The sequence below is a fragment of the Bufo bufo genome, chromosome 6, assembly GCF_905171765.1.
Source record: "Bufo bufo chromosome 6, aBufBuf1.1, whole genome shotgun sequence".
Lineage (NCBI taxonomy): Eukaryota > Metazoa > Chordata > Amphibia > Anura > Bufonidae > Bufo > Bufo bufo.
The window spans coordinates 152,829,627-152,856,651 of NC_053394.1; positions in this window are offsets into that span (position 1 = coordinate 152,829,627).

Sequence of the window (27,025 nt, forward strand, 5' to 3'; positions counted from 1 at the left end):
GAAGGCACATAACTGAGCCAAACGGAGCCCTTAGGACCATGGGTGTCACTAGGTTAAAACATTCGGGGCCTGGGCCCCACATGTTTTGTCCCAGGCCCCAAATGAACTGCCTGCTAATGAAAAAAGAACTAGTAACCAGGGACACACTGCAGGAGCTGAAGGACCTGTGATGACATCACAGTCAGGTGATCTGTGCTAGAGGCAGAGCTCAGTGGTGGAGAAGGACCTTCGATGACGTCACTGTCATGTGATGGGGCGGAGCTAAGCTGTGAAGAAGAGAACTAGTGGAGAAGACCCTGACTGATGGCTTCTGTGACTGAGGAGAGGTAAGTGAAGGGATAGATACAGTGTGAGAGCCAGAGGAATGCTGGGAGTTGTAGTTCTGCTCTCTCACACCACCTCCCTGCTTGGTTGAGAGAGTGATGTTATTTACAAGGGACTGTATGTTAGGGCTGAAGGGAGGGGTGTTATTTACATGTGGACTGTATATTAAAGGGGCTGAAGGGAAAGGAGTGATGTTATTTACATGGGACTGTATATTGAAGGGGCTAAAGGGAGGGGGTGATGTTATTTACATGGGACTGTATGTTGGGGCTGAAGGGCGGGGAGTGATGGTATTTACATGGGACCGTCTCTTGGAGGAGAGTGGTGTTATTTAGGTCATGTGACAGAATTTTAAGTAGCGTCCATCTATAACTAATTATAAGGCTAAGTTCACACGAACGTGTGTGATCCGTGGCCGTATTGCGGCCCGGAAATCGCGGGCCGCAATACACGGCCACAGTTCCGTGTAAATTCCGCATCACGGATGCGGACCCATTCACTTCAATGGGTCCGCTAATCCGGAATCGCGGAACGGCCGCACGGGACGGGACCCCTCGGAAACACTACGGAGTGCCTCCGTGGGGTTACGTCCCGTACTTCCGTTCCGCAAAAAGATAGAACAAGTCCTATCTTTTAGCGGAACGGCCGGATCGCGGACCCATTAAAGTGAATGGGTCCGCGATCTGATGCGGCTGACCTACGGCCGGCGATCGTGCATTGCGGCCCGCTATTTGCGGGCCGCAGCACAGGCACGGGTCACACACGTTCGTGTGAACTCGGCCTAACCAATTGCAGTCTATGTGGCTGTTCACACAGTCGTTTTTTTTTGTTTGTTTTTCAAAGGTCTTGTAAATAGCGGCCAACAAAAAATAGGACATGTCCTATTTTTTGGGCCGTGAAATCAATGGGGCCGTTTTTAACAGCCGTCTAGAAAGGAGCGTGCCCGTTTAACAGTTGATAAAAACAGGTACAGTGGGGATAAATGATATTTCAGGAGTTAAAATAATTTTAAAAATACCTCATCCAAAGCACAGGGACACAGACTCCTCATTGGATGCAGAAGGACCTGCACTCCCAGCGTGATGACACCACACAATCACATCCGGTCCTGCTGCATCCAGTGAGGAGCGAGTGTCCCCGCGCGTGAAAGTGGATGAGGTATGTTTTTTTTTTTTTGCAGTCAAAAAAATGCTGTGGGCCATATTATTAATGTTGGCCGCCACTATGAGGGACATTATTAATGCTGGGGGCCAATATTTGGGCATTATTTACAATTGGGGCCATTATGGGGGGTTGGGATAAGCCAATGAAATTCATCCATTTTTAAACAGCTAGATGGCTAGAAAATGGTTATGACGTGCGCTTGCTTCTTAACGCCTATTTTTTTTTTTTACATTCATTTGCATGTAGCCTTACATGGAACTGTATGATGGAGGCGGTTTGGGAGGGAGTGATGTTTCTTACATGGGACTGTGTGTTGGATGAGGCTGAAGGGAGGGAATGGTGTTTTGTACATGGGACTATATGTTGGAGGGGCTGAAGACAGGGGATTGATGTTATTTACATGGGACGGTATGTTGGAGGAGGCAGGGGAGATGACGTGATGTTATTTACATGGGACTGTATGGTGGAGGGAGGGAAATTATGTTATTGGGTCTGTATGTTGGAATGTCTGGGGCATTATATTTTCTGAGGGCACTACAAGGAGGATTATAACCATAGGGGGCACTGCACGGGGGCATTATAAATACAGCGGCCATTATTGGGGTCCTGATAGCTACAGGGGTCTCTATAGGAGTGTTTATACATCGGGGCTGTAGAGAGCTTTATTACCACTGGGGGAACAATAGGGGCGCCTAATTTCTACTGGGGGCTGTGTGAGGGCATTATTAATACTGGAGGGTGCTTCTACTAATGGAGGCACTCTTGGGGAGCATTATCACAATCGGGGACACTGTAGGGGGCTGTATTACTAATAAGGGCATTCTAGAAGGGAATTACTATTGGTGGGACTTGAAGGAGCACTATTACTATGGGGGGACTATTTGTATGGCAGTAATTTTTCTTCAGGGTAGTATTTGGGGGTATTGGGGGGCACAGCGAGCAGCAGAATAACACTGTTGGGACTCCAGGTTGTTGGGGGTGATGATAGAAATGTGAGGAACCTAAGATGTCTGTGTGTCACACTCTGCAGAGAGGAAGGCTGGCTGAGAGAAGTTGTCTGGACCTAATGTAGAAGATGATGACAGAGAAGATCAGCAAAGACGCCACTTGGGAGGCTCTGGATGTGAGATGTATGTGCTGCTGTATACTCCTGTATGTTTGATAGTGTCTATGCAGCAAGGAAAATATCTTTAGTGCTAGTACGGGCAGGGGGCGTTGACTGGGGCCATATGAATTGGGGCTTGGGCCCCAGATCTTTTGAGACCCTAGCAACACCCCTGCTTAGGACCTCATAGACTATAATGGGTCCGTTATGTTTCCGCTCAGATGATTTTGAAGCGGAGACAAAAGTCCTGCATGCACAACTTTTGTCTCCACTCCAAAATCATTTTCTGAGCGGAAACATAACGGACCCCATTATAGTCTATGGGGTCCAAAGGCTCCTTTCGGCTCAGTTATGTGCCTTCTCCGTCCTTTCCATTCTCCTGCTTCTAAACGGAGCAGGAGAACGGAAAGGCTGAACGGTGATGTGAACGAAGCCTAATTCATGCTCCGCCGCCTCTGGGGATAGCTGGGGGTTAAAGGGGTTTTCTAGGCTCCTTAGGTCTCATGCACACGACTGTTGTTTTATTCCGTGTCCGTTGTTCTGTTTTTCGTGTTTTTCTGCGGACCCATTGACTTTCAATGGGTCCGTTGAAAACTCGGCTAATGCACCGTTTGTCATCCGCGTCCGTGATCCGTGGTTCCAGTCCGTCAAAAAAATATAATCTGTCCTATTTTTTTCACGGAAAACGGTTCGCGGACCCATTTAAATCAAAGGGACCGTGAAAAAAACGCGGAGGCACACAAGATTGTCATCCCCGTCCGCGCGTACGTTATTTTCCTATCATTTGCATGGCAAACTTGACTTAGACTTTTTTTTTACTTTCCTTCATGTCTGGTGATCCTCTAAAAATAAAGGAAGACACACGGAAACAAAAACGGAAATGGATCACGGAACAACGGAACCCCATTTTGCGGAACGGAACACAACAACGGTCGTGTGCATGAGGCCTTATATTGATGACCTATTCTCAGGATAGGTCATTAATATCCAATCGGTGAGGGTCGGACCTATCAGCTGTTCCTTACAGCCTCCGGCGCAGGAACTTGCACTTTGAATGGAACTGGAAGCACAGCACCGTTGAAAGTGTAGTGGCCGTGCTGGGTTACTGCAGCTCTTCTCCAATTCACTTCAGTGGCAAATGGGCTGCAGTAACCCAGCACAGCCAATACACTTTGAAGGCAGTTTGCTTCCTGCTTTTCTCAAGAGTTAGTTCCAGGCTGGCGGCTGCAGGTAACTGCGGATCGGTGGGGGAGCGGGGTGTCGGACACTCACTGATCAGATATTAATGACCCATCCTGCTGATAGGTAATTCATTTTAGATATTGACTTAGATATTGATGAGCCGATTCTCAGGTAGACACCTGGCACCTGCACCAATCTGCTGCTTAGGGAAGATGCCAGCTCTGTGAAATATATAGGATAAGCTGCAGGCTCTATCCAGTGTGTAGAGGTCATGTTGCTAAATGGGAACTGAGATGCAGTGATCCAGTGCTGGAAACCGCACAGTATACAGAGCCTTCCCTCCACTGTATAGTTTCTGGTGCCAGCAGCTGCGTGAAGCATTTGATCGGTGTGGGGGCCTGGTGTTGCCCCCGCCAGCTGTACCTGTACAGAAATCCATACCCATCAGCTCCCTGGCTCTCCTCAATGGACTTCTGGTTCCTGTCTGTCAACTTCTGTCACATGACCCTATCTATCCCCAACTGGAACAGAGCAGTGGAGAGCAGGTGTGTATGGATTTCTCGACAGGTACAGCGGGCTGGGTGGCAAATTTAAAGGGGTTTTCCAGAACTCCTCAGGATAGGTCATCCATATCTGATGCTGTGGCCTCCTCACAGATTACTGAGCACAGGGCTGTACATTGTATAGTATAATATTAAACTCCTGTTAATCCCTTTAACAAAAAAAAATCCCTTTCAGTAGATTTTAGGGCATGCAGGAAAACCTTTAATTCAGCACCTGATAATCCAAAAAAGTATTTCCAGCACAGAACTATACCATAAGGCTCCATTCACACATCCGCAATTCCATTCCGCATTTTGCAGAATGGAATTGCGGACCCATACATTTCTATGGGACTGCAAGACGTGCGCCCCCGATCCGGAATTGCGGACCCGCACTTCCGGGTCCGCAATTCCGATCCTGAAAAAAATAGAACATGTCCTATTCTTGTCCGCAATAGCGGACAAGAATAGGCATATTCTCTTAGTGCCGGCAATGTGCGGTCCGCAAAATGCGGAACGCACATTGCCGCTCTCCGAGTTTTGCGGATCCGTGGATCCGCAAAACACACACGGATGTGTGAATGGACCTTAACCATGTATTTTTCCAGAGCAGAAGACTTTTTAACCCCTTTCCGACCGTCAACAGTAAATTTACGGTGGCAGACGGAAATTTAAAAATGGTGCCCGCCATTTTAAAGAGCAGACACCTGGCACTAATGTCCGCGATCGGCAGTAATGCCGGTCGTGGACATTTAACCCTTCATCTGGCTGCTCTGAAACCCAGAAGCGCACGCTTCCGGGTGTGCTCTGGCTCCCTCCGGCGGGGATTGGGAGAACTAGAGCGTGTATGTGGCAGCCCCTGTCCTCCTGTGTGACAGGAGGTTGCCTCATATTAGTTTCTATGGAGCCCCTAATGCATTGAAGTCTATGAGACAAGCAATCTAATGATTGTTTGTTATAGTTCTGTATGGGAACTATAAAAAAAAAAGTGTAAAAAAAAAAAATGTTTACAAAAATAAGATAAATAAAAAAGATAAAAATCCCCCCTTTTCCCCAAAATGTAAATAAAAACATGTAAAGAATAATAAAAATACACATCATGGGCATCGCTGTGTGCGAAAACATCCATGCTATTATAATATAAAAACATTTTCCCATACAGCAAATAACGAAACTGAAAAAAGGCAAAATGGCAAATTTGCAGTTTTTTGGTCCCAGAAAAAAATAAAATAAAAAGTGATCAAAAAGTCATACACACCATAAAATGGTATTATTAAAAAGAACAGATTGCCCCACAAAAAAATGCTGTACAAATAACTACAAAAAAAGTTAAAGGGGTCAGAATATAGCTATGAAAAGAAAAAAAAAATTAAAAGTTTTTATTTTTCTTTCAGTACAAAACTACTATGGGGTGTTGTCATAATTGTACTGACCTGGAGAATAAAAGTAACAGGTCAGTTTTACTGCATAAGAAATTGTGTAAAAAACAAAAACCTATAAAACTGTGGCGGAATGGTATTTTTTTTCTAATTCCACCCCATTTGGATTTTTTTCCTGCTTCCCATCACATTTTATGCAACCGTATATGGTGCCATTAGAAAGTGCGTCTTGTCCTGCAAAATCAAGCCCTCATATGGCTATGTGAATGAAAAAATAAAAAAGTTATGGTTTTGTGAGGGCTGGGAGTAAAAAACGAAAAAAAAAAAATAAAAGGGTTAAAAGTCCATTTACAACAACTCTTTAAGGCCTCTTTCACACGGGCGTGTGCGCCCCATTGCCGTATTGCGGACCGCATTTGCTGATCCGCAATACACAGGTGCCGTTCCGTGGGCATTCCGCATCACAGATGCGGACCCACTCACTTCAATGGGTCCACAAATCCGGAGATGCGGAATGGCGTGGAACGGAAGCACGTAACGGAACCCTACGGAAGCACTACGGAGTGCTTCCGTGGGGTTTCGTCCCGTACTTCCGTTCCGCAAAAAGATAGAACATGTCCTATCTTTTTGCGGAACGGCCGGATCGCGGACCCATTCAAGTGAATGGGTCCGCGATCCGCTGCGGCTGCCCCACGGACTGTGCTCGTGCATTGCGGCCCGCATTTTGCAGCACGACCACGGGGCGCACATGCCAGTGTGAAAGAGGCCTAAATCTCAGGTGAACTAATGGACGTTTCTATACACATAAGAAGTTTGTAAGAGGAACAATCAAGTAAAAAGTAAAGTATTTCCTGGATTATCCCTGTCATAAAAAATACATTATATGTTCTGCCGCCCATAAAAGCGTCATTGGTTGGGGGATCTCTATTTAAATGACTTGCCAATCATCACACTCTTAAGCCGTGGCCATTAGATGACCGATAAAAACCTCTCATCATTGGGTTTGTCTGTCTTTGAACCAACTTGACCTTTGCTGTGACCCCTATTCTCAAAGCATTATGGGATTTGCTGCTTCCTCTATGAAGTGACAAAAGACGGCTTATAAAACATGTCTTTTCGTCACATGTCAGCTCAGTCCTGGACCTGTTAATTGTCTGCCCTTCCACTCCGCTCCTTTCAAAATGACAAATAGATTCTACTGAACAAACTTTACAAAAAATGGGAAAAATAAAAAAGTTGTCTCTGAACGCAATGGCGAGGGTTAATATTTCACCACCATTTTCACAGCTGATACCCAGAATGAATGCACATGAACAAACGAGGAGATTGGGGGCTATTTACAAAGGCCTTACCTTTCTAGCTTTAGCAACGTTTGCTAAAAGTGACGGTTTGCTCAAAATTTTTAATTTTTTTAATGTTTTATGCTGCTTTTGAAAAAGGGGACAGAGCTTAATTGAAAGGGCAGGCAACACATTTCATATCATTTATGCCAGAAAACTGATTGTAAGTGAAATCTATGCCAGACCCCAGCCGGTCGGTGACAAAATGATGAAGGGGACTGCGCCTTGTAATAAACTGGTCGCATTTTTCACCAGCTGGATTTTTACTATGACTGGCATCTTTACCAAATGGCCCCCACTGTGTACATGCATTATTTCTCCTGTAATGATAGTGAGATACATCCTGTATTATACTCCAGAGCTGCACTCACCCGTGACGCTAGGGAGACTCGTCCCCGTCTGCCATTGGCTGGTCCCCCCCTCGTCCTTGTGCAGGGAGAAGCAGCAGCTGTGGTGTGGGGACCAGGAGCGGGGTAAGTATTTACCTGTGAGGGGCCCGGCACATGTGGGGGGGGGGTTTGAGAAATTGGATAACCCCTTTAATATTTTCCGGTATTGAGATCCGTCATAGGGTCTCAATACCGGGAAAAAAACGCTTCCGTTTTGACCTCATTCATTGTCACTGGGGACAAAATGTAACTGAACGGAATGCTCCAAAATGTGTTCTGTTCCGTTACGATACCGGAGAGCAAACCGCAGCATGCTGCAATTTGCTTTCTGTCATGGGATGCGGAGCAAGACGGAGCCGCCATGACCCACAATGCAAGTCAATGGGGACGGATCCGTTTTCTCTGACACAATAGAAAACGGTCTTGGCTATGTTAAAGATAATACAAGGAGATCCGTTCAGAACGGATGCAGATGGTTGTATTATCAGTAACTGAAGCGTTTTTGCTGAACCCTGCCGGATCGAGCAAAAACGCTAGTGTGAAAGTAGCCTTACGTTATTTATCCTGTACTGATCCTGAGTTACAGCCTCTATTTCTTTTATTAAAATTTTAAAAACATAACAAATCAATCAATAAATACAGAAATCACACCAAAACATAACACAAAGCCCAAACCAAAAATACAGGACATAATGCATCTCAGCACAGTACAGACAACACTGGTCCAGCCCAACACTCACTCCCACATAGAACACCCACTATATACAGTATTTACAATTTCTATTTCAATATTACTGTACTAACCTTCCTGACAGTGGCGTACCTCCAATAGAGGCAGACCATGCAGCTGCTATGGGGCCCCTGGGGGGAGGGGTCCGCAGTGGAGGATAGGCCCCGCCCACTAATTACACTTGTATGGCTACCTGAGTATGTAAAAAGTGGAGAAGGACCTTTGGTGATGTCATCATCAGGGCCGGCCTTTGGGGTGTGCGAGCTGTGCGGCCGCACAGGGCGCCATGGCAACAGGGGCGCCCGGCGGCCGACACAGCTCGCAGTCGGTCTCTTACAGCAGGCCGGCCCGAGATTGTGTGAGGCGAGCTGAGCCGCTGCAGCTGACAGGTCAGGTTCCGGAGCGTGGAGGAGGAGCTTAGGGGCGCAGACGCAGCGTCAAAGTGCTGCGCCTTCACAGAGAGCCGCGGATAGATCCGCTCAATGTGTGAGGGCGGCGGCCGGTGCTCTGCAGACAGGGAGGGAGCAGAAGACTTCAAATAGTGAGTACCTGTTCTTATTGTTTTTTTTTTTTTACCAAATATCTTTTATTAAATGGGGGCAGGGTCTAATTAAGGGGGGCAGGGGACTGGATAAGGGTGACACAGGGTATGATTAAGGGGGCAGGGGACTGGCTTTGGTTGACACTGGGTATGATTAAGGGGGGCAGGGGACTGGGTAAAGGTGACAGGGTATGATTAAGGGGGGCAGGAGACTAGCTATGGGTGACACTTGGTATGATTAAGGCCCTTAATCATACCCAGTGTCACCCATAGCCAGTCTCCTGCCCCCCTTAATCATACCCTGTCACCTTTACCCAGTCCCCTGCCCTTCTTAATCATACCCAGTGTCACCCTTACCCAGTCCCTTGCCCCCTCAATAAGACCCTGCCCCCTTAATCATACCCAGTGTCACCCAGAGCCAGTCCCCTGGCCCCCTTAATCATACCCTGTCACCTTTACCCAGTCCCCTGCCCCCCTTAATCATACCCAGTGTCAACCAAAGCCAGTCCCCTGCCCCTTAATCATACCCAGTGTCACCCTTATCCAGTCCCCTGCCCCTTAATCATACCCAGTGTCACCCTTATCCAGTCCCCTGCCCACTAAATCATACCCAGTGTCACCATTATCCAGTCCCCTGCCCCCTGAATCATACCCAGTGTCTGTCACCCTTAATTTAAGGGGTGCAGGGTCTAATTGAGGGGGCAGGGGACTGGGTAAGGGTGACACTGGGTATGATTAAGGGGCAGGGGACTGGCTTTGGTTGACACTGGGTATGAGTAAGGGGGGCAGGGGACTGGGTAAAGGTGACAGGGTATGATTAAGGGGGGCAGGGGACTGGCTATGGGTGACACTGGGTATGATTGTACTTGTTTGCACTTGCACTTAAATTATCTGTAATAAAAAAAAAACCTGTTTGTTACAAAGATTGTTTTCCTCTTTGTGTATGTTTAGGTGAACTGGGGGGAGGGGGGGCGCCACAAGATTAGCTCGCACAGGGAGCCTGAACACCCCAGGCCAGCCCTGGTCATCCTCATGTGACCAGTGCAGAGGACTGGTGAAAGACCTGTAGCGGATGTGGCAGTGAGGGGGCGGAGCTTCAGTGTGGTGCCTGGAGGAGAGGTTAGTGGTGTCCTGGGATAGCACATGTAACGTCCTATAAAAGCTGGGAGTTGTAGTTCTGTCCTATTATATCCCTCTCCATGTAATTTCAACGTATGCCCTAGTACAGTCTGGTAATGATGGGAGTTGTAGTTCTTCTGTCCTATTGTATCCCTCTCCATGTAATTTCAACTTATGCCCTAGTACAGTCTGGTAATGCTGGGAGTTGTAGTTATCTCCTCTTATACCTCCTCTCTGTAATATATACTGATGCCCCATACAACTGGATGATGCCCTATAATAATCTGGACATGCTGGGAGTTGTAGTTCTCTCTTCTTAGACTGGGTTCACATCACCGTTTAGTTTTCCGTTTTGCGTGCCGGACTTTTTAAAATAATGGATCTCAGACAGAAAGGGCATAAACAGATGACAAATGTGCAGAACTGATGATGGAAGTACAGGATCCGTTTTTTCTTTATTTTTCTGTTCTTCTGACGGATCAGTCGTACGGAAAACTAAACAGTGATGTGAACCCGGCCGTATACTCTCTCTGTGTAATATCCACTTGTATCCGATAATAACAGCCTGGGCATGCTGGGAGTTGTAGTTCTTTCCATTTTACCACTCCCTGTGTTTCTCCCTAATTTCCAATAATAACAATCTGGTGATGATGAGAGTTGTAGTCCCTTGTCACTATTATAATGTTCTGCAGCAGCTGAGGTGTGTATTAGGCTTTGTTCACATATGTGCTGGTGACGTTCGCTGTTCTGCCATCATAGGAGCAAATCAACGAAAATCACTGTAGTTCCGGATCTGGCACTTCATGGATAACAACTCCCAACGGATCCCTCTGACTATGATGAGATCTGACGGGTTTCCATCTGTCAGGCTAGAAAATTGTTTCCAGCATTTATGACCTGATTTGCGAATGAGGCCCCAACACAGATGTGACCAAAGCCTTTTATGTTCTAGCATCAGATTATGATGTTCTGCAGCAGCTGAGGTGTGTATTATGAGGTTCTGCAGTAGCTGATGTGTGTATTACAAGGTTCTGCAGAATCTGAGGTGTGTATTAGGAGGTTCTGCAGAAGCTGAGGTGTGTATTAGCAGGTTCTGCAGAAGCTGAGGTGTGTATTAGGAGGTTCTGCAGCAGCTGAGGTGTGTATTAGGAGGTTCTGCAGCAGCTGAGGTGTGTATTAAGAGGTTCTACAGCAGCTAAGTTGTGTATTAGCAGGTTCTGCAGCAGCTGAGGTGTGTATTAGGAGGTTCTGCAGCAGCTGGGGTGTGTATTAGGAGGTTCTGCAGCAGCAGCTGAGGTGTGTATTAGGAGGTTCTGCAGAAGCTGAGGTGTGTATTAGGAGGTTCTGCAGAAGCTGAGGTGTGTATTAGGAGGTTCTGCAGAAGCTGAGGTGTGTATTAAGAGGTTCTGCAGCAGCTGAGTTGTGTATTAGGAGGTTCTGCAGAAGCTGAGGTGTGTATTAGGAGATTCTGCAGCAGTCAGAGAAACATCAGTTGTGACTAGATAAAATCCTTTAGATTTCTGTGTCTACACTTTGTAAAATTTCCCTGTCCTCGTCCTCTGCCAGCACACGTCGCACTGTGACCTGACTGACCAGATCCAGCAGCATCTCCAGTCCAGCTCGGTAAAGATCTGCCCCAGGCCCTGACCGCACTCTGCCAGCAGCACAAACAGTAAGTCAGCATTGGGGAGGGGGTGAAGCAGCAGCAGCTGCAGTCCATGGGGTAAGGATGACACACTATAAAAAAAAAAGCAGCAGCGGGCACAGTTCATCGGGTAAGGCTAGGTAATGACTTGCGATCAGATTTCGGTATTCTGTTCCAGCCACCAGCAGAATTCCAGAATCGCCAGATCCAAACACTGCTGGCACCTGCCGGATCCCATTCACAATAATGGGGTCATTCAAGATTATTTTGCCTTTTGTTTTTGCCAGAATCTGCAACGAAGGCTTTGCTGGAACCTCTGCAGTAGATGTGCACGTACCCTAAGGGGTGCGATGGGTCACTCACAATGGGCCCCAATTCACATTCTTGCCATGGGGCCCAGTGATTTCTTTGTACGCCCCTGCTTCCTGATCCGGTTGCACCCTATCTACACACACCAAAATACTGAAAACTTACAAAAATCCCACACACCAACACCCCAATTAAACACACAGATATACACACTACATATCAATATATGAAAGTTTAAAGTGTTATAGTGGCTCACTTTACTCAAATACCATTGGTAAGGGTGCTTGGTTTATAAGTGGCTCACCCAGTCACTTGAGGGCTTAAAAATGGTATTCAAATATTGCTTAAACCAGCACTCACCATCCAAAACACATCTAAAACCAACTGACTGAATAACTAAAATGTATTCGATTAAATGTTAAAATATCAATAAATAATCTAAGAAATCGGTAAACATAAAAAATTCTTGAAACTACATATACATATAATAATACAATGTAAAATATGAATAAAAATAAAAATATAAAAGAATCTTATGCTTGCAGGTTAATACTGGTCGATAAATAGATGTATGAATAATTAATCCAATATACAGGGTGGGCCATTTAATAAAATGGGAATGTTTGGTGATATACTAATGTGCCACAAACAGGAAGTTAATATGTGAGGGGGGAAACTTTTCAAGATGGGTGGTGACCATGGCGGCCATTTTGAAGTCGGCCATTTTGAATCCAACTTTTGTTTTTTCAATAGGAAGAGGGTCATGTGACACATCAAACTTATTGGGTATTTCACAAGAAAAACAATGGTGTGCTTGGTTTTAACGTAACTTTATTCTTTCATGAGTTATTTACAAGTTTCTGGCCACTTATAAAATGTGTTCAATGTGCTGCCCATTGTGTTGGATTGTCAATGCAACCCTCTTCTCCCACTCTTCACACACTGATAGCAACACCGCAGGAGAAATGCTAGCACAGGCTTCCAGTATCCGTAGTTTCAGGTGCTGCACATCTCGTATCATCTGAAGGCAATCGTCTATGCTGTGAAGATACGAGATGTGCAGCACCTGAAACTACGGATACTGGAAGCCTGTGCTAGCATTTCTCCTGTGGTGTTGCTATCAGTGTGTGAAGAGTGGGAGAAGAGGGTTGCATTGACAATCCAACACAATGGGCAGCACATTGAACACATTTTAAGGCTACTTTCACACTTGCGTTCGGGGTTCCGCTTGTGAGCTCCGTTTGAAGGCTCTCACAAGCGGCCCCGAACGGATCCGTCCAGCCCTAATGCATTCTGAGTGGATGCGGATCCGCTCAGAATGCATCAGTCTGGCACCGTTTGTCCTCCGCTCCGCTCAGCAGGCGGACCCCTGAACGCAGCTTGCAGCGTTCGGGTGTCCGCCTGGCCGTGCGGAGGCAAACGGATCCGTCCAGACTTACAATGTCAATGGGGACGGATCCGTTAGAAGTTGACACAGTATGGCTCAATTTTCAAACGGATCCGTCTCCCATTGACTTTCAATGTAAAGTCAAAACGGATCAGTTTGCATTATCATGAACAATGTTTTTGTTCATGGTAATGCAAACGGATCCGTTCTGAACGGATCTAAGCGTTTGCATTATAGGTGCGGATCCGTCTGTGCAGATACCAGACGGATCCGCACCTAACGCAGGTGTGAAAGTAGACTTATAAGTGGTCAGAAACTTGTAAATAACTCATGAAAGAATAAAGTTACGTTAAAACCAAGCACACCATTGTTTTTCTTGTGAAATTCCCAATAAGTTCGATGTGTCACATGACCCTCTTCCTATTGAAAAAACAAAAGTTGGATTCAAAATGGCCAACTTCAAAATGGCCGCCATGGTCACCACCATCTTGAAAAGTTTCCCCCCTCACATATACTAAATGTGCCACAAACAGGAAGTTAATATCACCAACCATTCCCATTTTATTAAGGTGTATCCATATAAATGGCCCACCCTGTAGAATCCTTAAGCCGTCTGATTAAATCGATGGATGAGAGATAAATGGAATGATCGAAGTATTCAATGTTCAAAAATTGTTCCAAGTACTGAATATTCGAGCAATAGAGTATTAGAAGTCAGTTTTGTTAAATGTTCAAATGGGAAACGACAGTACTTTAAAAGTAAGCGGCAATCTTTCCGATTGTGAAACACTCAATTTACTTGCAAGTATTCGTAAAGTGGTACTCACTGTTTAGTTGCTTTGGCCTAAGCAACTAAACAGTGAGTACCAATTTTTCTAATACTATATTGCTCGAATATTCAGTACTTGGAACGTTTTTTGAACATTGAATACTTCGATCATTCCATTTATCTCTCATCCATCGACGGCTTAAGGATTCGATATTGGATTAATTATTCATACATCCATTTATCAACCAGTATTAACCTGCAAGCATAAGATTATTTTATATTGTTATTCATATTTTACATTGTATTATTATATGTATATGTAGTTTCAATAATTTTTTATGTTTACCGATTTCTTAGATTACTCATCGATATTTTAACATTTATTTGAATACATTTTAGTTATTCAATCACTTGGTTTTAGATCTGTTTTGGATGGTGAGTGCTGGTTTAAGCAATATTTGACATACCAATATATACAAATATACATATCTTCTTCTTCTATATATATAAAGAAGAACGTGTATATATATATATATATATATATATATATATGTTCCGCGATCACTCAAAAACGCAACCATCGATTTCAACGAAACTCGGTATACACATCCCTTGCTACCTGGAAAGAAATCTTGTGGGGGTCATACGCCCCTACAATGCAGCTGCATGGAGTTTGTTTGCTCCAACTGTTTTTGCTACACACATATTGCTCTGTAACTCAAAAACTCATCGATCAATTTCTACTACACTTGGTACACATATCAGTTACTATCTGGGAAAGAATACTGTGGAGGTAACATGCCGGTACACAATGAGTTTCTGTCTGTCTGTCTGTTCTTTATGCGCGATCAAACGACTGGACCGATCATCACCAAATGTGGCACACAGGTACATCAGGTGTCCAGGAAGATTTTAGACCGGGTCTCAGCTCTCTAGGACGTACTTTTCCTGAGATATTCCCAAAAAATTACCTGCATTAGCCAATACAAGCCTGCAAGTCTTTCTCTTCATATCCCAACTGCCATACACACGGTGACATGTCCCTTATCAGCCAATAGAAGCTCACAGGCCCTTAGTCTCCACATACACACAGTTTTACTCCAGGTTTCCATAGCAACACAGTTTTACTCCAGGTTTCCATAGCAACCCAGCCATTTTTCTTCACTGCTGTAGGTCAGCTTTAGGCTAGGGGTACACGATGACATGTGTCGCGCGACAATAAGTCGCACGACACATAGGGCACAACTACACTGCTACATGTGTCGCGCGACATTGAAGTTGCACCAATGTCGCTCAACAATTTTTATAATGATAGTCTATGGTGTTGCACTGCGACATGTGATATGCTGCGACTGCGACGCGACAGTCACAGAAAAATGGAAGGATTTTTTGCGACTGTTGTGTCGCAGTCACAGCATGTCACATGTCGCAGTGCGACACCATAGCCTATCATTATAAAAATTGTTGAGACAAAATGTCGTGTGACACATGACGTCCTGTAGCCCTAGCATTAAAGGGGCAGGGCGCTGTGGTGGTCACTGTTAAAGGGGCAGGTACTGGGGAGGTCACTGTTAAAGAGGTGTTCACTATGGATGTTACTGTTAAGGGGGCAGGCCGTTGTGGAGGTCAGTGTTAAGGGGGCAGGGGCCACTATTAAAGGGGCAACTGCTGTGGAGGTCACTGTTAAGGGAGCGGGGTACTGTGGAGGTCACTGTTAAGGGGGCGGGCCCCTGAGGAGGTCACTGTGAAAGGGGTGAGGTGCTGTGAAACTCACTGTTAAAGGGGCGGGCTGCTGTGAAGGTCAAAGTTAAGGGGATGGGCTGCTGTGGAGGTCCCATTTTAGGGTGGAGGGGCACTGTGGGGGGGGGGTCAGTGTTAAGGGGTGGGGGACTGTGGAGTTCACTGTTAAAGGGGCAGGGTGCTGTAGAGATCACTGTTATGGGGGATACTGTCGATATTTTTTAGCAGGCCGTGATAGGAACGGGCCTCCCTAGCGTCACCCACGATGCTAGTGAGGCTCATTCTCATTGCGGCCTGTTATTGGCTGTCCCCCACATCGCCGGATCGGCTGCTGGGCACACTGTCCTCTATATTAGCAATTCAACTGCAAGCAGAGTTCATGGGGGGGGGGGGCTGGAGCAAACTGTCCTAAGTCCTCTATGAGCCATATACACGACAGTGTCCCCCTACCCCACAGGAACTCTGCTTGCTGCTGCCCACTGTCTTCTGCCCACTGTCTCACCAAGAATCCCCCCATGAACGTACAGAGTCACTCACTGTTCACTGCTCTGAGTGACTGTGGACAGGTGGCAGTGGCACACAACAGGGGAAAGTCAGTGTTGCTGGGCCAGCGGTGGTGAGGCTGGGGGCCTGGGCTGTGTTCAGTCCGTTCTCCAGTACGGTGGGTGCCTGACTGAGCATACAGCTCGTGACCGCAGTATACAACTGCCGCGCACGCCTGCACAACTGCTGAGCCTGCTGCGCTGCTCCTGCTGCGTGCGATACACTGGCCAATCAGAAGCAGGAGCTTTGCATTGCTAAATGCTGATTGGCCAGTGTGCAGCAATGCCCAGCAGACCGAAGAGAGAGCGGCAGCAGGGAGGGAGGGACATCGGAGCGTGCTGTGCACACAATGGGGGAGGTGGGGCCTGAGCAGAGGGTAGGGCCCGGGACAGAAGACAAGTAAGCCTCATATTAACTAGTAGCCCGATATTAGTAATAGTAGTACTAGCGATCATAAATCTGCAGGAGGTGGGGCCTTCCATGCGCTCCGGGAGCCCCCCCTCTCGCCACGGGCCACCTTGGCAGCTGCGTGGTCTGCCTATATTGGCGGGACGCCACTGCCTCCTCCCTGTAATGTCCTCTGATATCATACAGTACAGACAAAAAGTTTGGACACACCTTCTCATTCAAAGAGTTTTCTTTATTTTCATGACTATGAAGGCATCAAAACTATGAATTAACACATGTGGAATTATATACATAACAAACAAGTGTGAAACAACTAAAAATATGTTATATTCTAGGTTCTTCAAAGTAGCCACCTTTTGCTTTGATTACTGCTTTGCACACTCTTGGCATTCTCTTGATGAGCTTCAAGAGGTAGTCCCCTGAAATGGTCTTCCAACAGTCTTGAAGGAGTTCCCAGAGATGCTTAGCACTTGTTGGCCCTTTTGCCTTCACTCTGCGGTCCAGCTCACCCCAAACCATCTTGATTGGGTTCATGTTCGGTGACTGTGGAGGCCAGGTCATCTGGCGCAGCACCCCATCACTCTCCTTCATGGTCAAATAGCCCTTAGTTTCAAAGTTTTCCCAATTTTTCAGCTGACTGACTGACCTTCATTTCTTAAAGTAATGATGGCCACTCGTTTTTCTTTACTTAGCTGCTTTTTTCTTGCCATAATACCAATTCTAACAGTCTATTCAGTAGGACTATCAGCTGTGTATCCACCTGACTTCTCCTCAACGCAACTGATGGTCCCAACCCCATTTATAAGGCAAGAAATCCCACTTATTAAACCTGACAGGGCACACCTGTAAAGTGAAAACCATTTCAGGAGACTACCTCTTGAAGCTCATCAAGAGAATGCCAAGAGTGTGCAAAGCAGTAATAAAAGCAAAAGGTGGCTACTTTGAAGAACCTAGAATATAACATATTTTCAGTTGTTTCACACTTGTTTGTTATATATATAATTCCACATGTGTTAATTCATAGTTTTGATGCCTTCAGTGTGAATCTACAATTTTCATAGTCATGAAAATAAAGAAAACTCTTTGAATGAGAAGGTGTGTCCAAACTTTTGGTCTGTACTGTATATAAGCCTCAACATGCTGTGAGTTGTAGCTCTCTCCTCTTATACCCCTCCCTTCCTCTGATATCCCATAATATCGGCCTGGATATTCTGGGAGTTGTAGTCCTGTCCTCTTATATCTCCTCCCTGTAATGTCCTCTGACGCTGGAACATAGGTACGATTTCCATTCTGTGTCTCCCGCTGTCCCAGGTATGGTGTCCTCCTCTTGGTAGTTATTAAAGCGGTCATCCTAACCTATTGTATATTGGAAGATCTACATACCAGCTAGGCCAGTGGTTTACCAGGCAGGTGGCAGCCCATGTGGGGACCCAGCGCCCCACGGATGAGCTGTTTTCGGCGGCCTGGATTCAAAACAGTGGATGGAGCCGGGAGCAAAAGGCTCGATCCACTGTGCAGTGGCCTTGAAATTGCCAGCATACTACAGCTTGTAAGGGGGTGTAAGAGACGGTGTCCCTGAGAGTGCAGAGGAAGCCCACCAGTGAGGTATGATTTCTGTCCTCTGCTTGTGTCTGATGTGTAAAGGGTTTGAATTGAGCCCAGCACCAATCAGGGATGTGCTTGCTGGCTGACAACCAATCAGATGTCCAGGCTCAGTCAAGGACAGAAGACAGCAAGAGGCAGTTGTGAGGAGGGTAGAGAGAGTGTCTCATGGCCTCCATAGCATGGGCCTGACAAGAGAACCCTGATCCATGTGCCTCACCACATCTTAGCATGAGTTGTCAGGAACTGTGACCGAGATTCGTAAGTATAGGGCCGTGTGCCTCAGTAAAAGACTGACACCATTAATCTGTTTACCTCATAGACTGTTGAGTTGCCCATAGTAACTGCCAAGCTTATAATAAGAATGTGACCATCAAAGTCTGTACCCAGTGGTGACTGTAACCACTAAGCTCTGTGCCTCTGCTGGAGTAAAGTCAAGATGCAAGTGTTCAACCGATTGCTGGGCCATCCTCAAGTGGGGTCCCAGAATAGGGTCAAAGGTCACATATAAAACTGACTGAACCATGCTGCTAGTCTGTTCATTTATATCGTGCGGTCTGGAAGGGGTTAAATAAGAGCCACTAGTCTGTTACAGAACATACCTGCTCCCCCAAATAAGGAAACCCTGCGATTTTTGGGGGACCATAAATATACAACGGTTATCCAAACTGGTGTATATTGATGCGGTCAGGAAGGGGTTAATGGCCTCTTCAGTAAAGCACATTGATGGTCACAAAAGGGTTAACTCTGTGGAACACGATGAACATTAGTCATAGACACATGTGACATCACAAATACGTGTGTCATAGGAGAAAAACACCTGTGAAAAGAGCGTGCGCGGCCATGTTTGATGCCGTACCTGATGGCATGAGGACCTTGAGCTTGACTACCCCCGCCCACCGCACCTTGACGAAATTTGGAGGTTCTAGCAGGAAGCCCCTCGCCCAGCGGGAGTAAAGGGACATCCGCCTAGCCAATCAAATCAGCCCGGCTGCTGCACCCCCCTTCCCCTACTATTTATGTGGCAGCCACATAGTGGCATTACCCTCTAAGCCCAAGGGAAGGGCAGCCCTCCAGCCATGGTTCCCTAGAGGTTTCCTCCACAGGGGGTTTTCCTCTCCTGAGTGCTGGAGGGTGACTCTTCGTGAGTCGGGGGTTTGCCATTTTTTATATTTTAAATAAACAATTTTGCCATTTATCCCCCAATTAACGTGTTCTTTGTCTTTATTCTGTGTCTTTATTTTGCGTTCTTTGGTTTCAGGGGTGTAGGCATGATTTTCTCAGGGAGAAGGGTTAAAGGGGTATTCCCGTCTGGGACATATATGGTATATATCGATAGGATGTGCCATAAATGTCTGATAGGTGTGAGTACCACCTCTGGGACCCGCTCATATCTCCAGAACAGGGAACTCCAAAGTAAATGAAGAGCACACTGCACATATGCGGGCGTCATCTCTATTCACTGCTATGTTCAAAGATAGCGAGCACGCTCAGCTATTTTCGGAAGTCACATAGCAGTGAATGGAGAACGAGCAGCAAAAGTGCGGCCACTTCTCCATTCACCACTATGGGACTCCTGAAAATAGCCAAACCAGTGCTCAGCTATATTCTGAAGTTCGACAGTGCTAAAAGTTTGTGGACTGTTAGGAGTCCTAGAAGTGTTGTGCCGAATGAGAACAGTAGCTGGTGACACCGAGGGTTAATAATTGTTCAGGTGAACGCTGTGGAGGGAATGGATCAATCTAGGGCTGCAGCTATCGACTGTTTTTGTAATTGAGTATTTTATTGATTAATCCGATTAATCAAGTACTCTAATAACAAAAAACTAATTAAAAGAAAAATTTTCTTTATAAAAACTCATTAGCCCCCCATGTCATCAGCTGCCCCCAATGCCATCAGGTTTGCCCCAGTGCCATCAGCTACCCCTCAGTGCCATCAGCTGTCCCCCAGTGCCACCAGCTTGCCCCCCATTTCCACCAGCTTGCCTCCCAGTGCCACCAGCTGCCCCCCCAGTGCCATCAGCTTCCCCCCCCAGTGCCACCAGCTTGCCCTCCAGTGCCACCAGCTTGCCCCCCAGTGCCACCAGCTGTCCCCCAGTGCCACCAGTTTGCCCTTCAGTGCCACCAGCTGCCTCAGTGACATCAGGTGCCCCCCAGGGCCACCAGCTTGTCCCCCAGTGCCACCATCTACCCCTCCTAGCCATGTCCCCAGCGCCAGTGAAATAAAATACTTCTCCTCTAGGGGCGCCGCTCCACAGCTCCTCCATCATCTTCTCCGCGCGCTGCACTGTCGTCCTGACATCAGACAGCGTCGGGTCATAGTGCGCGCTTACATGCACTATGACCTGACGATGTGTCAGGATACAGTGCAGCGCGGTACTGGCTACTCGATTCAATTGAGTAATTACTCAATTCAATTGAGTAATCATTTCAGCCCTAGATCAATTTTCTACTCCAGTTTTATGGCATAGGAAAGTTTCAAATCTGGTGTGTCCAAACTTTTGGTCTGTACTGTATATAAGCCTCAACATGCTGGGAGTTGTAGCTCTCTCCTCTTATACCCCTCCCTTCCTCTGATATCCCATAATATCGGCCTGGATATTCTGGGAGTTGTAGTCCTGTCCTCTTATATCTCCTCCCTGTAATGTCCTCTGACGCTGGAACATAGGTACGATTTCCATTCTGTGTCTCCCGCTGTCCCAGGTATGGTGTCCTCCTCTTGGTAGTTATTAAAGCGGTCATCCTAACCTATTGTATATTGGAAGATCTACATACCAGCTAGGCCAGTGGTTTACCAGGCAGGTGGCAGCCCATGTGGGGACCCAGCGCCCCACAGATGAGCTGTTTTCGGCAGCCTGGATTCAAAACAGTGGATGGAGCCGGGAGCAAAAGGCTCGATCCACTGTGCAGTGGCCTTGAAATTGCCAGCATACTACAGCTTGTAAGGGGGTGTAAGAGACGGTGTCCCTGAGAGTGCAGAGGAAGCCCACCAGTGAGGTATGATTTCTGTCCTCTGCTTGTGTCTGATGTGTAAAGGGTTTGAATTGAGCCCAGCACCAATCAGGGATGTAATTGCTGGCTGACAACCAATCAGATGTCCAGGCTCAGTCAAGGACAGAAGACAGCAAGAGGCAGTTGGGAGGAGGGTAGAGAGAGTGTCTCATGGCCTCCATAGCATGGGCCTGACAAGAGAACCCTGATCCATGTACCTCACCACATCTTAGCATGAGTTGTCAGGAACTGTGACCGAGATTCGTAAGTATAGGGCCGTGTGCCTCAGTAAAAGACTGACACCATTAATCTGTTTACCTCATAGACTGTTGAGTTGCCCATAGTAACTGCCAAGCTTATAATAAGAATGTGACCATCAAAGTCTGTACCCAGTGGTGACTGTAACCACTAAGCTCTGTGCCTCTGCTGGAGTAAAGTCAAGATGCAAGTGTTCAACCGATTGCTGGGCCATCCTCAAGTGGGGTCCCAGAATAGAGTCAAAGGTCACATATAAAACTGACTGAACCATGCTGCTAGTCTGTTCATTTATATGGTGCGGTCTGGAAGGGGTTAAATAAGAGCCACTAGTCTGTAACAGAACATACCTGCTCCCCCGAATAAGGAAACCCTGCGATTTTTGGGGGACCATAAATATACAACGGTTATCCAAACTGGTGTATATTGATGCGGTCAGGAAGGTGTTAATGGCCTCTTCAGTAAAGCACATTGATGGTCACAAAAGGGTTAACGCTGTGGAACACGATAAACATTAGTCATAGACACATGTGACATCACAAATACGTGTGTCATAGGAGAAAAACACCTGTGAAAAGAGCGTGCACGGCCATGTTTAATGCCGTACCTGATGGCCTGAGGACCTTGAGCTTGACTACCCCCGCCCACCGCACCTTGACGAAATTTGGAGGTTCTAGCAGGAAGCCCCTCGCCCAGCGGGAGTAAAGGGACATCCGCCTAGCCAATCAAATCAGCCCGGCTGCTGCACCCCCCTTCCCCTACTATTTACGAGGCAGCCACATAGTGGCATTACCCTCTAAGCCCAAGGAAAGGGCAGCCCTCCAGCCATGGTTCCCTAGAGGTTTCCTCCACAGGGGGTTTTCCTCTCCTGAGCGCTGGAGGGTGACTCTTCGTGAGTCGGGGGTTTGCCATTTTTAATATTTTAAATAAACAATTTTGCCATTTATCCCCCAATTAACGTGTTCTTTGTCTTTATTCTGTGACTTTATTTTGCGTTCTTTGGTTTCAGGGGTGTAGGCATGATTTTCTCAGGGAGAAGGGTTAAAGGGGTATTCCCGTCTGGGACATATATGGTATATATCGATAGGATGTGCCATAAATGTCTGATAGGTGTGGGTACCACCTCTGGGACCCGCTCATATCTCCAGAACAGGGAACTCCAAAGTAAACGAAGAGCACACTGCACATACGCGGGCGTCATCTCCATTCACTGCTATGTTCAAAGATAGCGAGCACGCTCAGCTATTTTCGGAAGTCACATAGAAGTGAATGGAGAACGAGCAGCAAAAAGTGCGGCCACTTCTCCATTCACCACTATGGGACTCCTGAAAATAGCCAAACCAGTGCTCAGCTATATTCTGAAGTTCGACAGTGCTAAAAGTTTGTGGACTGTTAGGAGTCCTAGAAGTGTTGTGCCGAATGAGAACAGTAGCTGGTGACACCGAGGGTTAATGATTGTTCAGGTGAACGCTGTGGAGGGAATGGATCAATCTAGGGCTGCAGCTATCGACTGTTTTTGTAATTGAGTATTTTATTGATTAATCCGATTAATCGAGTACTCTAATAACAAAAAACTAATTAAAAGAACATTTTTCTTTATAAAAACTCATTAGCCCCCCATGTCATCAGCTGCCCCCCAATACAATCAGGTTTGCCCTAGTGCCATCAGCTACCCCTCAGTGCCATCAGCTATCCCCCAGTGCCACCAGCTTGCCTCCCAGCATTATCAGCTGTCCCCCAGTGCCACCAGCTTGCCCCCCAGTTCCACCAGCTTGCCCCCCAGTGCCACCAGCTGCCCCCCCAGTGCCATCAGCTGCCCCCCAGTGCCACCAGCTTGCCCTCCAGTGCCACCAGCTTGCCCCCCAGTGCAACCAGCTGTCCCCCAGTGCCACCAGTTTGCCCTTCAGTGCCACCAGCTGCCTCAGTGACATCAGGTGCCCCCCAGGGCCACCAGCTTGTCCCCCAGTGCCACCATCTCCCCCTCCTAGCCATGGCCCCAGTGCCAGTGAAATAAAATACTTCTCCTCTAGGGGCGCCGCTCCACAGCTCCTCCATCATCTTCTCCGCGCGCTGCACTGTCGTCCTGACATCAGACAGCGTCGGGTCATAGTGCGCGCTTACATGCACTATGACCTGACGATGTGTCAGGATACAGTGCAGCGCGGTACTGGCTACTCGATTCAATTGAGTAATTACTCAATTCAATTGAGTAATCGTTTCAGCCCTAGTTCAATCTTCTACTCCAGTTTTATGGCATAGGAAAGTTTCAAATCTGGTGTGTCCAAACTTTTGGTCTGTACTGTATATAAGCCTCAACATGCTGGGAGTTGTAGCTCTCTCCTCTTATACCCCTCCCTTCCTCTGATATCCCATAATATCGGCCTGGATATTCTGGGAGTTGTAGTCCTGTCCTCTTATATCTCCTCCCTGTAATGTCCTCTGACGCTGGAACACAGGTACGATTTCCATTCTGTGTCTCCCGCTGTCCCAGGTATGGTGTCCTCCTCTTGGTAGTTATTAAAGCGGTCATCCTAACCTATTGTATATTGGAAGATCTACATACCAGCTAGGCCAGTGGTTTACCAGGCAGGTGGCAGCCCATGTGGGGACCCAGCACCCCACGGATGAGCTGTTTTCGGCAGCCTGGATTCAAAACAGTGGATGGAGCCGGGAGCAAAAGGCTCGATCCACTGTGCAGTGGCCTTGAAATTGCCAGAATACTACAGCTTGTAAGGGGGTGTAAGAGACGGTGTCCCTGAGAGTGCAGAGGAAGCCCACCAGTGAGGTATGATTTCTGTCCTCTGCTTGTGTCTGATGTGTAAAGGGTTTGAATTGAGCCCAGCACCAATCAGGGATGTGCTTGCTGGCTGACAACCAATCAGATGTCCAGGCTCAGTCAAGGACAGAAGACAGCAAGAGGCAGTTGGGAGGAGGGTAGAGAGAGTGTCTCATGGCCTCCATAGCATGGGCCTGACAAGAGAACCCTGATCCATGTGCCTCACCACATCTTAGCATGAGTTGTCAGGAACTGTGACCGAGATTTGTAAGTATAGGGCCGTGTGCCTCAGTAAAAGACTGACACCATTAATCTGTTTACCTCATAGACTGTTGAGTTGCCCATAGTAACTGCCAAGCTTATAATAAGAATGTGACCATCAAAGTCTGTACCCAGTGGTGACTGTAACCACTAAGCTCTGTGCCTCTGCTGGAGTAAAGTCAAGATGCAAGTGTTCAACCGATTGCTGGGCCATCCTCAAGTGGGGTCCCAGAATAGAGTCAAAGGTCACATATAAAACTGACTGAACCATGCTGCTAGTCTGTTCATTTATATGGTGCGGTCTAGAAGGGGTTAAATAAGAGCCACTAGTCTGTTACAGAACATACCTGCTCCCCTGAATAAGAAAACCCTGCGATTGTCGAGGGACCATAAATATACAACGGTTATCCAAACTGGTGTATATTGATGCGGTCAGGAAGGGGTTAATGGCCTCTTCAGTAAAGCACATTGATGGTCACAAAAGGGTTAACGCTGTGGAACACGATGAACATTAGTCATAGACACATGTGACATCACAAATACGTGTGTCATAGGAGAAAAACACCTGTGAAAAGAGCGTGCGCGGCCATGTTTAATGCCGTACCTGATGGCCTGAGGACCTTGAGCTTGACTACCCCCGCCCACCGCACCTTGACAAAATTTGGAGGTTCTAGCAGGAAGCCTCTCGCCCAGCGGGAGTAAAGGGACATCCGCCTAGCCAATCAAATCAGCCCGGCTGCTGCACCCCCCTTCCCCTACTATTTACGTGGCAGCCACATAGTGGCATTACCCTCTAAGCCCAAGGGAAGGGCAGCCCTCCAGCCATGGTTCCCTAGAGGTTTCCTCCACAGGGGGTTTTCCTCTCCTGAGTGCTGGAGGGTGACTCTTCGTGAGTCGGGGGTTTGCCATTTTTAATATTTTAAATAAACAATTTTGCCATTTATCCCCCAATTAACGTGTTCTTTGTCTTTATTCTGTGTCTTTATTTTGCGTTCTTTGGTTTCAGGGGTGTAGGCATGATTTTCTCAGGGAGAAGGGTTAAAGGGGTATTCCCGTCTGGGACATATATGGTATATATCGATAGGATGTGCCATAAATGTCTGATAGGTGTGGGTACCACCTCTGGGACCCGCTCATATCTCCAGAACAGGGAACTCCAAAGTAAACGAAGAGCACACTGCACATACGCGGGCGTCATCTCCATTCACTGCTATGTTCAAAGATAGCGAGCACGCTCAGCTATTTTCGGAAGTCACATAGAAGTGAATGGAGAACGAGCAGCAAAAAGTGCGGCCACTTCTCCATTCACCACTATGGGACTCCTGAAAATAGCCAAACCAGTGCTCAGCTATATTCTGAAGTTCGACAGTGCTAAAAGTTTGTGGACTGTTAGGAGTCCTAGAAGTGTTGTGCCGAATGAGAACAGTAGCTGGTGACACCGAGGGTTAATGATTGTTCAGGTGAACGCTGTGGAGGGAATGGATCAATCTAGGGCTGCAGCTATCGACTGTTTTTGTAATTGAGTATTTTATTGATTAATCCGATTAATCGAGTACTGTAATAACAAAAAACTAATTAAAAGAACATTTTTCTTTATAAAAACTCATTAGCCCCCCATGTCATCAGCTGCCCCCCAATGCCATCAGGTTTGCCCTAGTGCCATCAGCTTCCCCTCAGTGCCATCAGCTGTCCCCCAGTGCCACCAGCTTGCCTCCCAGCGTTATCAGCTGTCCCCCAGTGCCACCAGCTTGCCCCCCAGTTTCACCAGCTTGCCCCCCAGTGCCACCAGCTGCCCCCCCAGTGCCACCAGCTTGCCCTCCAGTGCCACCAGCTTGCCCCCCAGTGCAACCAGCTGTCCCCCAGTGCCACCAGTTTGCCCTTCAGTGCCACCAGCTGCCTCAGTGGCATCAGGTGCCCCCCAGGGCCACCAGCTTGTCCCCCAGTGCCACCATCTCCCCCTCCTAGCCATGTCCCCAGCGCCAGTGAAATAAAATACTTCTCCTCTAGGGGCGCCGCTCCACAGCTCCTCCATCATCTTCTCCGCGCGCTGCACTGTCGTCCTGACATCAGACAGCGTCGGGTCATAGTGCGCGCTTACATGCACTATGACCTGACGATGTGTCAGGATACAGTGCAGAGCGGTACTGGCTACTCGATTCAATTGAGTAATTACTCAATTCAATTGAGTAATCGTTTCAGCCCTAGATCAATCTTCTACTCCAGTTTTATGGCATAGGAAAGTTTCAAATCTGGTGTGTCCAAACTTTTGGTCTGTACTGTATATAAGCCTCAACATGCTGGGAGTTGTAGCTCTCTCCTCTTATACCCCTCCCTTCCTCTGATATCCCATAATATCGGCCTGGATATTCTGGGAGTTGTAGTCCTGTCCTCTTATATCTCCTCCCTGTAATGTCCTCTGACGCTGGAACACAGGTACGATTTCCATTCTGTGTCTCCCGCTGTCCCAGGTATGGTGTCCTCCTCTTGGTAGTTATTAAAGCGGTCATCCTAACCTATTGTATATT